The 16,278-nt window shown below is 36.1% G+C and overlaps 1 long non-coding RNA gene across 1 annotated transcript in view; it reads left to right on the plus strand.

Moving 5' to 3' along the window:
- The window catches only part of LOC140501758 (uncharacterized), a 117,905-nt gene that overhangs the window by 65,252 nt on the left and 36,375 nt on the right, over positions 1-16,278 (plus strand). Inside the window, exon 3 of the long non-coding RNA XR_011966344.1 lies at positions 14,122-14,256. This is a non-coding gene — a long non-coding RNA (uncharacterized lncRNA). The remainder of the gene's footprint in view (positions 1-14,121; positions 14,257-16,278) is intronic.

Consider the following 16,278-nt stretch of genomic DNA (forward strand, 5'->3'; position numbering starts at 1 on the left):
TCCCTCTCCACCCCTTCCCTTTGTAAGGCAAGCAATTCAATATAGGCCAAATCTGTGTAGTTTTGCAAATGACTTCCATAATAGTTGTGTTGTATAGGACTAACTATATTTCCCTCCATCCTATCCTGTCCCCCATTACTTCTATTCTCTTTTGATCCTATCCCTCCCCATGAGTGTCAACCTCAAATTGCACTCTCCTCCCCATGCCCTCCCTTCTATCATCCCCCCCACCCTGCTTATCCCCTTATCCCCCACTTTCCTGTATTGTAAGATAGGTTTTCATACCAAAATGAGTGTGCATTTTATTCTTTCCTTTAGTGGAATGTGATGAGAGTAGACTTCATGTTTTTCTCTCACCTCCCCTCTTTATCCCTCCACTAATGAGTCTTTTGCTTGCCTCTTTTATGAGAGATAATTTGCCCCATTCAATTTCTCCCTTTCTCCTCCCAATATCTTTCTCTCTCACTGCTTGATTTCATTTTTTTTAAGATATGATCCCATCCTCTTCAATTCACTCTGTGCACTCTGTCTCTATGTATGTGTGCATGTGTGCATGTATGTGTGTGTAATCCCACCCAGTACCCAGATACTGAAATGTTTCAAGAGTTACAAATATTGTCTTTCCATGTAGGAATGTAAACAGTTCAACTTTATTAAGTCCCTTATGACTTCTCCTTGCTGTTCACCTTTTCATGGTTCTCTTCTTTCTTGTGTTTGGAAGTCAAATTTTCTTTTCAGCTCTGGTCTTTTCATCAAGAATGCTTGAAAATCCTCTATTTCATTGAAAGGCCAATTTTTCCCCTGAAGTATTATACTCAGTTTTGTTGGGTAGGTGATTCTTGGTTTTAGTCCTAGTTCCTTTGACTTCTGGAATATCCTATTCCATGCCCTTCGATCCCTTAATGTAGAAGCTGCTAGATCTTGTGTTATCCTGATTGTATTTCCACAATACTTGAATTGTTTCTTTCTAGCTGCTTGCAATATTTTCTCCTTGACCTGGGAACTCTGGAATTTGGCCACAATGTTCCTAGGAGTTTCTCTTTTTGGATGTCTTTCAGGCGGTGTTCTGTGGATTCCTTGAATATTTATTTTGCCCTCTGGTTCTAGAATCTCAGGGCAGTTTTCCTTGATAATTTCATGAAAGATGATGTCTAGGCTCTTCTTTTGATCATGGCTTTCAGGTAGTCCCATAAATTTTAAATTGTCTCTCCTGGATCTATTTTCCAGGTCAGTTGTTTTTCCAATGAGATATTTCACATTTTCTTCCATTTTTCCATTCTTCTGGCTTTGTTCTGTGATTTCTTGCTTTCTCATAAACTCCTTAGCCTCCATCTGTGCCATTCTAATTTTGAAAGAACTATTTTCTTCAGTGAGCTTTTGAATCTCCTTTTCCATTTGGTTAATTCTGCTTTTGAAAGCATTCTTCTCCTCATTGGCTTTTTGAACCTCTTTTGCCATTTGAGTTAGGCTAGTTTTCAAGGTGTTATTTTCTTCAACATTTTTTGGGGTCTCCTTTAGCAGGGAGCTGATTTGCTGTTCATGCTTTGACTTCATGTCTCTCATTTCTCTTCCCAGCTTTTCCTCCACCTCTCTAACTTGATTTTCAAAATTCTTTTTGAGCTCTTCCATGGCCTGAGCCCATTGGGTGGGCTGGGACACAGAAGCCTTGATTTCTGTGTCTTTGCCTGATGGTAAGCATTGTTCTTCCTCATCAGAAAGGAAGGGAGGAAATGCCTGTTCACCAAGAAAGTAACCTTCTATAGTCTTATTTCTTTTCCCTTTTCTGGGCATTTTCCCAGCCAGTGACTTGACCTCTGAATATTTTCCTCACACCCACCTTGCCTCCTGATCCTCCCAGCCAGCATTTGGGGTCTGAGATTCAAATGCTGCTTCCAGCCTCAGGGCTTTGGGCAGGGGCAGGGCTGCTATTCAGTGTGAGATTAAGTTCAGATGGTCAGGTCGGGGCAGGGCCTCCTCTCAGGCTCAGTTCCGTCAGGGAGTTTATGCACAGACCTTCAACAATGGATCCAGGCTCCTGCCTGCTTGGGGAGCCCTGGTCTGCCGCCGCCCCTCAGTTTCTGTCTCCCGAGGGGGCCCGAGCCATGGGGGCACCCCACTCCCCCCTCGACCTGCCAAAGAGACTCTCTCACCGACCCCCGTCACCTGTGGGTGAAGGGACTTGTGCGGCCACTGGAGATCCCATCCCTGAAGCCCGCTTGGATCTGTTCCTCTCGGTGCCACTGCCACGGCAGGGCTGTACTCAGCTCCCAGTCCCAGCGCCCAGTCCACAGCATGAAGGACCTTTTGCGAGAGGTTTGCAGGTCTCTCTGGAACAGAAATCTCCCTCGCTCCAATGTTCTGTGGCCTCTGGGTGCAGAATTCGCCGTGAGTTACTTATTTGTAGTTGTTCTATGGTTTGTGGGTTCGGAGCTATGTGTATGTGCATCCGGAGCTATGTGTATGTGCGTCTTTCTACTCCACCATCTTGGCTCCGCCCCCCATCTTCCAAGATTTGAAGCTGGGATAACACTGAAGGTATTGATGCCATTAAAAAAATATATATATGTATTTGGGATCTGGGGCAATTCTTGTGGAACAGGGTATAAGACATTTTTTAGCATGCTGAATTTTGGGTGTCATTGGAACATTCAGAGATGTCCAGCTCTGAAAAAAGTGTATCTTTTTGAGGACACTCATAGTCCTTTCATAAAGACACAGGTCAATGAATTTCACATTTTTTATGCAGACTTCTAATTTTGTGGATGCAGGGATCTGTCACTGCAGATTAAAAAACAAACTTGTCTGGTGCTTACAATCTTTGAGAGCTGACCACACAAATGAGAGGTTGCAAGGCTTGCCCAGGGTCACACAGTCAATATGTGTCAGAGGTAGGTTTTGAATTTAAATCTTCCTCATACCAAAGTCAGTCTATGTCCCAATGAGCCACTCTTCTCAATTTCATATTTTTTACCAAGCACTATCTTTGCCTTCTTACTTTGTATGAATAGATTTCTAACATCTTCTTTCAGAAAAAGTTTAAATGGACTTTTTAAATTTAAATTTATATAGATCCATAATGAGCAAGGAACAACTAGAACTTTATCCAGAGACCCAATATCCAAGGGGTTGCTTCCCTATCTGTGGGTGTGCTTCCTACGGGTGGCATGGTTCTCCACCAACCTACAAATTCATGAATTATAACTATATTCCATCACTGAACACTCCTACCCCTCAGGCCTATTCCAAGCTCATATCATTGAATTGTTTCTCTTTTGAATCCTATCTTTACCCAATAAGCCACATCCTCTTGAACAGCAAATGAAGCTTTAGTCAACCTGTCATATGTTCTATTACACTCCCCAACTAAATCTGGTCAAGGTACAGAAGCCCTAGCTGTAACCTTGGATCTATGTATGATGTGTACATCGTCACAAAATATAAGGTAAACGACTAATTCCTGGAAGAGACCTGAAGAGATCATGTAGCGCAATCCCTTCCAAAACCACTCTCATCTTAATGAGGAAACAGCTCCCTAGAGATAAAGTGACTTGCCCAAAATCAAACAGTGAGCAGGGGGCTAAAATATGAATCTAAATTTTGTGAATCTAGATACAGTTATTTCTAGATGCTAATTGCCTCATTTTTGGCTAACTGAAAAATTTTGAGGGCTGTTTTTGTTTGTTTTTTCTTTTGGTTTGTTTTGGCTTGGGTTTTTACAGATCAGTATCTTCTTCGCTAAGTATGACGTTACTTGTATCCTTTATCTTCTTATAAACTTCTTTTCTTTTTTTAAATGACTAATTGTCTCATACTCACACAAGGCAAAAAATATTGTATATGCTAAATGCTAAAAAAATGTTGAAAATGCTAAATACTTTCAGAAAAACTCTAATTTTGAGAGGACTATTACAAGAGCAGGGACATTCTTCAACAAAGGCCAGGCTGGGGTCTCTTTAGAGTCTATTTTGTTCTCCCAGAAAGACTGTGTTTATCATTTATGGTTTTCTGGTATGCTGATCTGATTCTCTTAACCTACAAAAAGCAGAAAATTAAGAACGAACCAACTGTATAACACTCGATAAGAACACTCATTTTCCTTTAGGAATGTTTAGTAATACCTAAAACGGGTTATGGCATAGATCATTCTAAACAATATGACCATTGTGGCAATAGAACAAGGGGGAAGACTATCAAAATTTCATATACCCCTATCCCATATGATACCCAAATGTCTCCTTTAAGCTAAATAATTAAAAAATTAAGATTATCTTTGCAGTAATGAAACAATTGTAGATATGTCAGCATTGGAGTATATAGATGTGGACTGTTAGCGTTGGCATAATTTGGGGAAACATTCCCATTGGTTTATCTCCTTTCTTTAAGGAAAGTACTAATGGGAATGCTTTTCCAGAATGTCCTAGACTGTTTATGCCTCATTAAAAATAAGGAGAGCAATCCAGGATCACAGATAGAGCTGGACACAGCTGGGCCTGATCTACGTAAGTTTCTTGCCTCCTACTTTTGTGTTCCGTTTATTGGATCATACTGCCCCAACTCAGCCTATAAATAGGCCATATATTTGACATCATGTTTGTAGGTATAATTTATAACTTTCCTTTTTTTGTCAAACACCATAGTTTTCTTAAAGATTGTAATTTAGAAGTTAGTCTATTTGTGCCAAATTGCTTGAAAATAGTAATTAGAGACAATTTAATATAACAAGTACAGTAGTTTCAAATCAATTACCCCTACAAGTACATTAATTGGCTTCATTAATGGAAAATGATAAAATTCCAAGGTCAAATCTATTGTTTTTATCATGGAGGAAAGAAAAAAGCTTTAATCGCTGATGATTTATAAGATTATATTTTTAAAATATATAGATTTTCAGCCTTTGAAATCAAGTTCTAATTTAAACTAAAAACCACATTCACTCTCTACTTCAAAACCTGTTCCTGCTTCTGGCTTCCCTGTTTCTAATAATAGCACTACCTTTATTCCTGTTGCCCAGGCACAAAATCTCAAAGGTATCATTTACTCTTCCCTCTCTAGCCTCACACTCAATCCAATCATTTTCCACCTTTGTCTGATTCTACCTCTGTCCAAGGTTTCATAACTTGGAGTCAGTGGAACTTTTTAAATAAATTGATAACTGTATTTCAACATAATCGCTTTCTTTTCTAATGCTATGAATCTTATTTTATTATTTTAAAAACATTATTTTGAGAATGGATCTATACCTCCAGATTGCCAGAGAGGTCTATGAAACATCCACAAAAATGTTAAAAATCCCTTCATCTGTGATTCTATTCCCTTTTCTATTTCCACTTCCACTTTTCTCTATCAGGCTACCTAGGCTATTGCACTTGCCTCCTGTCTTTAATCTTTTCCTAATATAATCCATTCTTTGTTCTAACACTAAATTATTTTTTTCCCAATGAACACACTTTAATCCTCACAAAAAGACATATAATTGCTCCCCAACTGTCACCATAGAAAGTTCAAATTCTGAACCTAACATGTAAGATTCTCCAACATCTGCCTCCACCTTGATTTTCCAACCTGATCTCACACTCCTTTCCTTCATGCACTAGTTCAAGATAAAGTAAAAGAAAAAGTCTCCTACCCTCCTTTTGTTCACAATATACTGTATACATGTACACACATATTCTGTATACTCCCCACCTGTTAATATCCTGATCATCCTTCTAAGCTTAGCTCCTTCACCACTTCCATGAAGAATTCTCTGATCACGACAAACAGAAGTCAACTCTATCTCTATTCAGTCTTTAAATTTATTTATTTTCTTATGAACTTTCCATATTTTCTTTTGACTTGTAGTTATTTGCTGATGACAGCGCCAAACACAGAGTTGGAAGATTTGTCCATGGTTTCAACTCTGCCACAACTTGGTCCTAATCAAATGTCTGAATTTATTTTTGCCTCAGTGTCTTTATCTTTAAAATATACATCATAACTCTTCATATATACCCACATTGAGTTATTGTAAACAAAACACTTAGTACACCTTAAAACATAATAGAAATGTGAGACGTTATTGGTATAATGATAATGGGGGGGTGATGACCATGATGATGGGGATGATGGTGGTGAAGATGAGGAGGAGGAGAAAGACATTTGATATTCCCTGGTTCTAGTTGTTTATGATATTGTACTGATTTCATCAGGCCCTGAGACATTGAAGTACCTGCTCACTGAAATCTCAGATGTTTCAAAAGAGATCAGTCAAAAAAAACCAAACAAATATGTAGAACTAAAAAAAGGAGATGGAAAATGCCTACTGGTCAGGTTAAATAACATGTTATTGAATGACAAGTCCATTGAATTATCATAGATACAGGATGTCACAAAAATCTTAGTGCAGTTTTAGGCCACAGAAACTTAAAGCTGTTTCCAAGATTTTTCATGCACTCTGTATGCACTCTGTATACAAACACCCACACGAACACATTATGTACATAATGTATATGCGTATGCGAATGTATATTGTGCATATACATGTATATGTTTGATATTTACATGCATATTTGTACTATGCATAAACATATATATATATATAATTGTATCGCATGGTTATTTGTTTATATCGGTATGTGCATTATGTGTTATCCTGGGTATGTGTCTGAGTGTGTACATATGTATATGTATTCTGTCTATATATTTGTATGTGTATATACTTTGTATGATTATATCTATATCTACAGATATAGTTATACATATAGATGGAGGCACAGGTATTAATATGGGTATAGGTTTAAGTATAATATAGGTATGGATTTAGATTTAGGGATAGGTATAGGTTTAGATTTATCTATGAAACATCCACAAAAATGTTAAAAATCCCTTCATCTATGATTCTATCACTTTCTCTGTTTCCACTTCCACTATTCTTTATCAGTCCCCCTAGACCATTATACTTGCCTTTAATCTTTTCCCAATCTAGTCCATCCTTTGTTCTAACACTAGATTATTTTTTCCAGTGAACACACTTTACTCCTCAAACAACAACAACATGTAATTGCTCCCCAATTATCACCACAGAAATAGAGATACAAATATAGGTATAGTGATAAGTGTGTATCTGCAAAGAGAAAAATATATTAGGTCCAGAATTTAATAGAAAGAAGAGAGCAAGCTAGATTACACTCAGGAAACTCTATAGTCTAGTTACTTCATAAATGTTTATTGGGTTTTAAGGCTCCAAACGTCTCTATAATATAAAAACACAATCTCAAAGGAATTAAAAGTTATGTGCCCCAAAAGTCAACAGAGAGACTCCTAGTAGGCACAAAAAAGCTACAATAAATTTTCATTGATGACCAAAACCAAAAAATGGAATAAGGGGTATCACTGAGGAAATATATTATCAGAAAATGCAATGAACTAGTCATGAAACTCAAGTAGTAACACATGGAAAAATCAATTTTCTTTTGGATCATTGAGTGACTGCTCTGTAGAGCTTCTTGGGATGAAACAAACAAGAACTGCACTGATTGAGAAGGCATGGATGGAATGTAATCTTCATGGGTGGTGGGAAAACCCACAGAAAAGCAATTACATCTAGGTCTCATTTAGTGCAAATAATGAATTCCCTTGAGTGATCTTATATGTCCAAATTCAAACTATGTAAAATTTAGGAATTGTTTCTAGTCTAATGAAACTATGTGGCGCATATTCAGGGAATTCATTATTTGTTTATTTGGAACCTAATTGCAAAGTTCCATTGAAATATATCCTCTGCTAGATTGTAAGCTCTTTGTGGTTAGAGATAGTTCCTTATTTATCTTTGCAAATAACTCATTTCCTAGCACGGTATCAAAACAGGAAAGACAGTATAAACATCTGCTGAGCTGATCTGCATAGGTAATTTAGGAATTACCACACATAATTCTATTCCCACAATACTTCAGTTTACCACTTGAAAGTTTCTATGCTATTTAAGCACAAAAAGTTCACTCAACTTTATATTTCTCTTCATTATTTTTAGTGCTTCATTATTTCTATTGCAAAATAGAAATATAAAATAATAGTCCAAAAAGTATTTTAAAGAATTATGTATTCTTAAAAATTGGCCATATAACATGGGCAGAGTGCCAAAAAATTGTTTAAACTTTTCCAAGTATTTGAGGAAATACATACACACATATACTTACTCCTATGTACTATTGGTCTTTAAGATAAAGTATTAAAGATAACACAAGTTGTAAACAATTAGATATGAACCTGTTCGGTAGAATGATAGTACCAGGACTCAGACTAGGTATAGACATTCACACTAAATGAACTTTTGCTTCTCTCCACGTTGTTGCATTCATGATGGGGACAGTGGCTACGTACACTAGAATCTTGTTCTAAAGTGGTTCCATGTGCATCGGAGGGAGTTGGTCTTCCAAATATTAATAATTATGATAGCAATAAATGATTGATAATGAGGTAGGGCTTCAAATTTTACAAAGTGTTTTCCATATGTTCTCTCATTTGAGTCCCATAACCACCCTGGGAGGTAATTGCTATGGATTTAATTAGCTCTTTTTTATTGATGTGGTTAGCTATTACTTTTAAAACTGAGGGAGGGACGATGGAAGGGAGAAAAGGGAAGAGCAAAAATATGGATCTAGAAGAAAACGCAGAGCCCAGTTAGTTCAGTCCACCTGATTTATATATGAAGAAAATGATTCCACCAAATAAATGAATTTCCCAAGGTAACATAGTCAGGATTTGAACCTAAATATTCTAATGTCAAAATTTAGTATTCTTTCCACAAGATGTCTGTGGCAAACTTTGGTAGCCAGAAGAGTATTTTCAAGTGTTTTATAATATTTGATAAGAGTAGAATTGGTAATAAATTTAAATAATTATAAAGCTGGAAAGATACCCTCCCAGGAACCTGGTAACAAAGTGTTTACTACCATGGCCATGTCTTAAGCGGGGAGGGAGCAGTTAGATGGCTGGGTAAAGGGCAAATGACTGATGGACTTACTGAATAAACAATGTCCTTTCAAAATTCCTTTTGTTTGTTTTGTTTCAAAAACAAAAGAAAAATAAAGAACCTTGGCAAACTGAGGCAATTATTTAAGTAGCGATGAAGACGTAAACATAGATAGATATTCATTGGCTTACTTAGCAGCATGTTGTGAATTCTGGACAAATCTGTTACTCACCTCATAATGTTCACACCAGGAGCTATAAAAAACACAGTCTTTTTATAGGTTGTGGCTATTGGTTCTTTAGTCACATCTGGTCACAACTTTCTTTAAATCACATTGTGTGTGGGGGGGTCTCCAGTGAAGAAGATCTTCAGATGAGCTGACAGCTGTAGGTTTTTACATATTTCCCAATACGAACTGAGAAGGAGTTGTCCAGGAACCCTTCTTGTAAAAGAAGAAAAGGACCTCAAATAAAGGAATTAGTATAATAATGAAATTTCCAGAAAACTCAGAGGTTGACCCAGAAATGCTTGTTGAATCTGGTGAGAAGGGGATTTTAGATTTAAAAAAAAAAACTTCAATGAAGATGTCTGGAGAAATGAAAATTACATGGTGTATCACTCAATATAAAAGGCAACAATATATGGAAATTTTGATATACTTTAGACAGTGATTTAGAATCTAAAGAACTAGTCTCCAATTACATCTCTGTTTCTTATTTGTTCTGTGATTTGGGTGCAACTAAGTAACCTCTCTGTGCCACAGTTTTCCAATCTTTAAACTGGAAATCATAATAATTGTATTATACATGACCCAGAGTTGTAAAAACTTGGGATAATTCATGTAATATACTTTGTAAACTTTAAATATTATAAAATAACAACAACTTCCATTTCCAAAGTGCTTTGTGATTTACAAGGTTCTTTCCACAGAACATAGAAATAAAGGTCAAAATCTAGACACTGAACCAACATAACTGTATTCACTTACATTTCCACAACTTATTAGACTTTAATATCTCTGGGCCTCATTTGCTTCATTTGCCAAAGAAGGCAGTTGGACTACAGAATCCAGAAAACATGTACTTTAATAAAAATATCCTAGCTTACAAAAAATGTTCTGAAGTCATTTAACAGCTAAAAATGTTGTAATTGTCATGATATAATCAAGAGAACATTGTTTGGAGTCAGAAGACTAAGATACTATCTTTGCTTTCTCCTCCTTTACCTCAATTTCACATGAAAAGGTAGCCCTTCTCATTGCTAGAGCTATCTCCTCCACATCTACACTTGTACATATGATCCCATCCCTTGTGATCCCATCTTCTTTAGTGAATCTTGCCTCCACCCTCTTCCCCACATCATCTGTACCCTCTCACTTATCTCCCATTTCTCCTCATCTACTGGCTATGTCTCTGCTGCCTACAAATATGTCTACATCTCCTTCCATCTTTTAAAAAACTCATTCTTCCTTGCTAGCTATGTCCCTATACATTTCTCTCTTTCCATACTAAGCTCCTTAAAAGAAGGCTATCTTTGTCTGTTCCTCTACTTCCTTTTTTCTCATTCCCTTCTTAACTCTCTACAGTCTGACTTCTCACCTCATCACTCAATTGAAAGTTACCAGTAATTTCTTAATTGCCAAATCTAATAACCTTGTCTCATTCATGATTCTTTTTCACCTCTTGGCAGCCTTTGACACTTGACGCTTTGACACTTGACACTTCCCTTGATACTCTCTTCTCTCTAAAGTTTCATGTCACTGTTCCCTTTCAGGTTCTCCTCCTATTTGTCTTACCATTCTTTCTCACTCTCCTTTCCTGCATCATCATCCTGGTCATGACCATTAACTCCAGGCTATTTCCTGGGATCTCTTCTCTTTTCCTTCTATACTATTTCACTTGGTAATCTCATCAACTCCCATGTTTTCAACTTTAATCTCCACAAAGAAAATTCTCAGATTTCATTTTTCCACCCTAACTTCTCTCTTGACTTCTAAACTCATATCTCAAACAGCCTTTGGGATATTTCATACCTCACGTCTCACAGACATCTTAAAATCAACATGTCCAAAGCTGAACTCTGTTTTTCTCTTTTAATTAACCCATTTCCATAATTTTTCTAATACTGTAGAGGGTGTCACTATTCTCCTATTCACACAAGCTGACAACCTAGGTGTAATCCTTGACTTCAGTCTCAACTGTATAGTTAATCGGCTGTAAAGTGCTGTCATTTCTAACTTCACAACTCTCACATATGCGCCTTTAAACACTGCCACCATTCTTGCCACCTTTTCCATGTAGTATTCCCATAATGCGCTCATTGGTCTCTATAACAAGTCTCTTTCTAGTTTAGTCCATCCTCCACTCAGCTTCTATATTGACCTTCTTAAAGAGGAAGCTGGATCACCTCTCTCTCTCTCTCTCTCTCCATATATATATATATATATGATTTATATAATATTTATATATGAATAAATATATATTTATATATAACTATATGTATATAATTATACACACAACTATAATATATAAAATTTATATTCATATATAATTATATTATATATTATTTTTATTATAAATTTTATTTACACTTATAATAATTACATGTATTGCATATAATTGTATTATAATATAAATTATAATTCTATGTATCTATATAGAATTATAATATATAACTATAATATATATACATATATACATATATCTGTGTGTATGTGTGTGTGTGTGTGTGTGTGTGTGTGTGTGTGTAGAGAGAGTTGTTTCTCTCTTTAGAGTGTGAGTTTCTTGAGAGCAAGGAATGTCTTTTGCTTTCTTTGTACCCCCAGTACTTAGCACATTGCCTGGCAATAGGCATTTAACAAAGGCTTTTGACTTGACTCTCTGACATTACCTACTTGGACAAGTTACTAAACCTGCTAGTCGCAGATTGTTTTTTAATTTGTAAAATGTGTGGTAATGGCCTATACGTTTCCTTCCAGCTCTTGATCTCTGGGCCAACTTTCACATTCTGTGACTGTGATACTTTCCAGATGCAGCATTCTAACCTTGCTGTGAATCTTCACCTTAAGTTGTAAATAATTAATGCATTCCAGGAAATATAAAGTCTTATCTTATAATTATTGAAGTCAATATTTATTTGTTCTTTCAGCACCCTATAGGGGGTATAGCCAAATATATTGCAGCTAACTTGGACTCCCGTAGCATTTAGAGTTCCACTGAACACTCCTCTGAAAGAACATCTGTGCCATTGCATGAGGACGATCACATCCATGTGAACAGACAGGCTGGTAGAGTGGTAGATAATGATGTTTATATGGTGTTTCAATACTGTAAAAACATGTTTAAAATGTTCATGTCTACAAAAATGCCATGTACATGTAGATGCATATACATACGTAAGTATTCATGTGTATATAACCACTCCAACATCTTTTCCAAGAAAACCCCAAATGAGGTCACTGAGACACAATTACAACAACTGAACAACAAAAATATATAAGTATGTATATATATACATATGGACGTATTTTCACCTTCAAGTCCACATCAAATGAGATACTATTTTTAAAGCATTTAGTACAGTGTCCAGCAAATAGTAGGTGCTCAATAAATGCTTGTCCCTTCCTGTGCTGAATTTGGAGTCTGATAACCTAAGTTTGAAACCTTGTTTTACTTTTTCCTACCACTGTGATCTTGGGCAAGCAATTTAACTTCTTAGAATCTGTTTCTTTCTCTATAAAATAAGGGGGTCATAATATTCATCTCGCAAGTCTCCCATTAGCTTCTTGAGAACAGGAACGGTTATAATTTTCTACTTGTGTTCTCAGTGCTTAGCACATAGAGACTGCTTAAAGCTGTTTTTTTTTAATATTAATTCATTCTTAAATTTCTTCAAAGTCTAAATCTACAATCCTGCAACTCAGATGGTTTGCCCTATAAATCTGCCCTCTTGATATGCTCATTTCTTGTACTACTAAAATAATCACTCCAGTTATTTTTCTGGCTCAAATAAGACATAACTTTATTAGCTCTTTAATCTTCCTACTCCACTCCCACTTTGGCTACTCAAGAAAAAAATAGCTAGTTCTGAAACAACATGGTAAGGGAGGAAATAACCTTGCATCAATGCCATGTTTACATTGTGCTGATGTGAAGTAAGGAGAATTGCTTTATAATAAAAAGGGGTTTGGTGGGTAGAGAACAGCCTCAGAGTTAAGAAGACCTGGATTCAGATCCCATCTCTGAATCATGATTACTGTAAGAATTTGGATGATAAGTTGCAGAGAAGGCTTCAATCAGAATATGTAGAGGAAGTTTCCTCATAAGAGCTCTCTATAATAGTAACATCACAGATCTACATGCATTTCTCATCCCACTGGTTTAGACACTTAGTAAGTTGAGTAAATATATAAGGCTTGATTGGCATTGCCTTAAAAATGAATTTACAGGCAGGAGTGGGATTCATCCACATATTGCAGCCTGGATTCATCATGGTATTTTCTTCTCAACTGCAGAATTCATAAAAATCATATCATGGATGTTTAACTGGAAGAGACCTTAGAAGTCATACAGTCTACTGTCCGACTATTGTATTTTATGCATGAGGAAATAGTTCATGGAGATTGTGACTTTTCTCCCTAGGGAAACCTATCTTTTAGGGAGTTAAAATTGGGGGGAGATGTTTAACTGATTTTCCTCTGCTTCCAAGTACCTCCAAGTCCAAATAAGAAGCTAAATCTGGCATAAGGACAGGAGTGACTCTTTTATCTTCACGCAAAGGATAAGGACATGGTGGGATTAAGTTAGAATTGGAGCATGGAGAATTAGACTAAATAGAAAGAATTTCTTATCAATGAAGTTATAACATCAGTTTAGAAGCAACAAAGGAAATTATATTGAATACAGGACTCTGAGTCAATCCTGTGTTCAAATCCTGGCTCTAACTGGTTGATTGGTTGTTGCTTTTTGTTCTAGAAGAGGTCTAAAATGACATCACTATGTTGGGATCAAGATACAGTGTGTCTGAACATGAATGATCAGACCAATATGAGTTTGGAAGGTTCTACCACAGGTCAGGCACAAATAGTCCTTATGAACATTTGGGATAGAGATGTCTTTAAATTGATTTATCTCCCATTTTTTTGAGCTCCTGCAATTCTGCTTTGTTTATAGAGCACAACATCTTCTTTGATCAGGCGCATCATGGTGAGCTGTCTTGTGCCAGTGTCTCCCATGTCTCACAATTAATTCCAAAGTTCTTCAGAGAAACCTTGAGAGCATACGTGCATCATTTCTTCTGACCTCCATGTGAGTGCTTGCCTTGTGTGAGTAATTCATAAAATAGTCTTTTAGGCAAATATAGGTTTGCCTCTTACTCTGACTCTGACACTTAATAGCTGACCATGGACATGTCATGACTTTTCTGAGCCCTTGTTTTCTCCTTTGTAAATGAGAAATTGCACTTGAGTCACAGAATTGTTGTGAGGATCAAATGAGATCGTCTATAAAGTGCTTTGTAAGCCATAAAGTGTTACATAAATTCTATTGTTATTACTACTATTTATAACACAAGAATAATACCTTTCATGTACCTCAAAGTGTTGTTAAAAGGTTCAAATGAGGAACTATATGTAAAGTTTTTTTATAAAACATCAAACATGATACAAACTTCAGTAATTTGATAAGATGTATATTTCTATCTGTATTGGATTGTTTGGTACAGAAGATTCATATCACTTATAAGCTAATGTATAATAAGAATAAAAAAAGGGCTTTAGGATAAATAATGTCATGTCATTACAAAAATAAATTCTTTAACTTCTGCCCTTGACTAGCTTTGTGACCATAGGGCAGCTTATATCAATTCTCTGGGACTCAGTTTACTCATTTATAAAACTAGGAATTTGGGAGAGATTTTGTCTCTTCAGTGGGAAATGACTTGTAAAAATAAAAAAAAAACTGCATCAACAAAATTTATTTTTAAAAATAGCTTTTGTTTTTCAAAGAAATCATTTATGCAGAGAAGATGGAAATACCTACTATATACTGAGAGTATTGACATCATGGGAGAAAGCAGTATGTCATCATGAATTAGGAGCTGGCCTTTAAAGACAGGAAGCACACTGGACTGGGGAGTCACCAAGACCTAGATTTAAATTCCACTTCCAATGCTACCTCTATGACCTTTTGCAAGTCTCTTAATGCCTCTGGGATTAAATTTCTTATATGTGAAATGAAAAAATTGGACTCAATAGCCCTTTCATTCCAGCTTGAAATAAATGATGCCAGGACCAGGGTTAAAATCAAATCTCTGATATGCAATGCCTGATCTTGGAGAAGTTATTCAACATTTTAGTGCTCTAAACCAGTGGTGTCCACTTGAAATATAAACAGGGCCACTAATCCATACATAAGTATCCCTGCAGCTAAGTATTTGCTAGTTTTAAAGTGTAAAATTATCATTTTTATTGTATTTTACTTATTTTGTTAAATATTTCTCAATTACATTTTAATCTGTCTAATACCTCTGCTATAGGCAAACTAATTCTATAAATTGCAAAGAAGGTTATAATCTGTAATAGTAAAAATGTACTCCTCATCAGGATCTCTGTATAATTATGACATCACTAATTTAGTCCCAATCCCTAACCTTATATTTCTCAACAATTACTGGTCAGTAGTTTAATTTAGGCTCAGAAGAAATTGAGCCTCCTACTAAATTAGATGGCTTGATGGACCATCTTCATTAAAGATCAGAAAGCATAAAATTGCAAGCCAGTCTGGATGTAAGCCAGCTTATACATTTTTGTGATCTTAGAACAGTAAGATATACACCTGCCTACACTTAGCATAATAGTAAAAATACTAAACAGAGTACATATGTTTCCAGTATTGAAAGATGAACATCATGTAAACACAGAAGGGCATCCTCTGACATCCTGCCCAATCACATTTCATTCACACATCTGCAGGTGTTTAGGCATGATCTCAGTTGTGAGATGGGAAAATCCCAGTTTTAGTTCTCAATTTGACTTTTGTCTCTTTCACAGACTCGATTTATGCTTTTGAAAGAAGTTTAGATTTTGAGATAAACAGAGAAACCAGCTGATCCAATCTATACCTAAAACATCCTATCCCTTTCTTGTCCATAAAAAAATCACAGTGATGAAGGTGATAAGTATAAAAGTCTTTCATACAGAAGCTATCTAAAAAGAGGGTTGTTATAGTGAATTTCTTCTCCCTGAGGATCCCAGCCTTTTTAGCAAAAAAAGTTACATTATGCCTATGTCTGTACAATGACAAATGCTGAAAAAGGTAGGAAAGTAGGTT

Source organism: Notamacropus eugenii, chromosome 4 (genome assembly GCF_028372415.1).
Source record: "Notamacropus eugenii isolate mMacEug1 chromosome 4, mMacEug1.pri_v2, whole genome shotgun sequence".
NCBI classification, from domain to species: Eukaryota; Metazoa; Chordata; class Mammalia; order Diprotodontia; family Macropodidae; genus Notamacropus; species Notamacropus eugenii.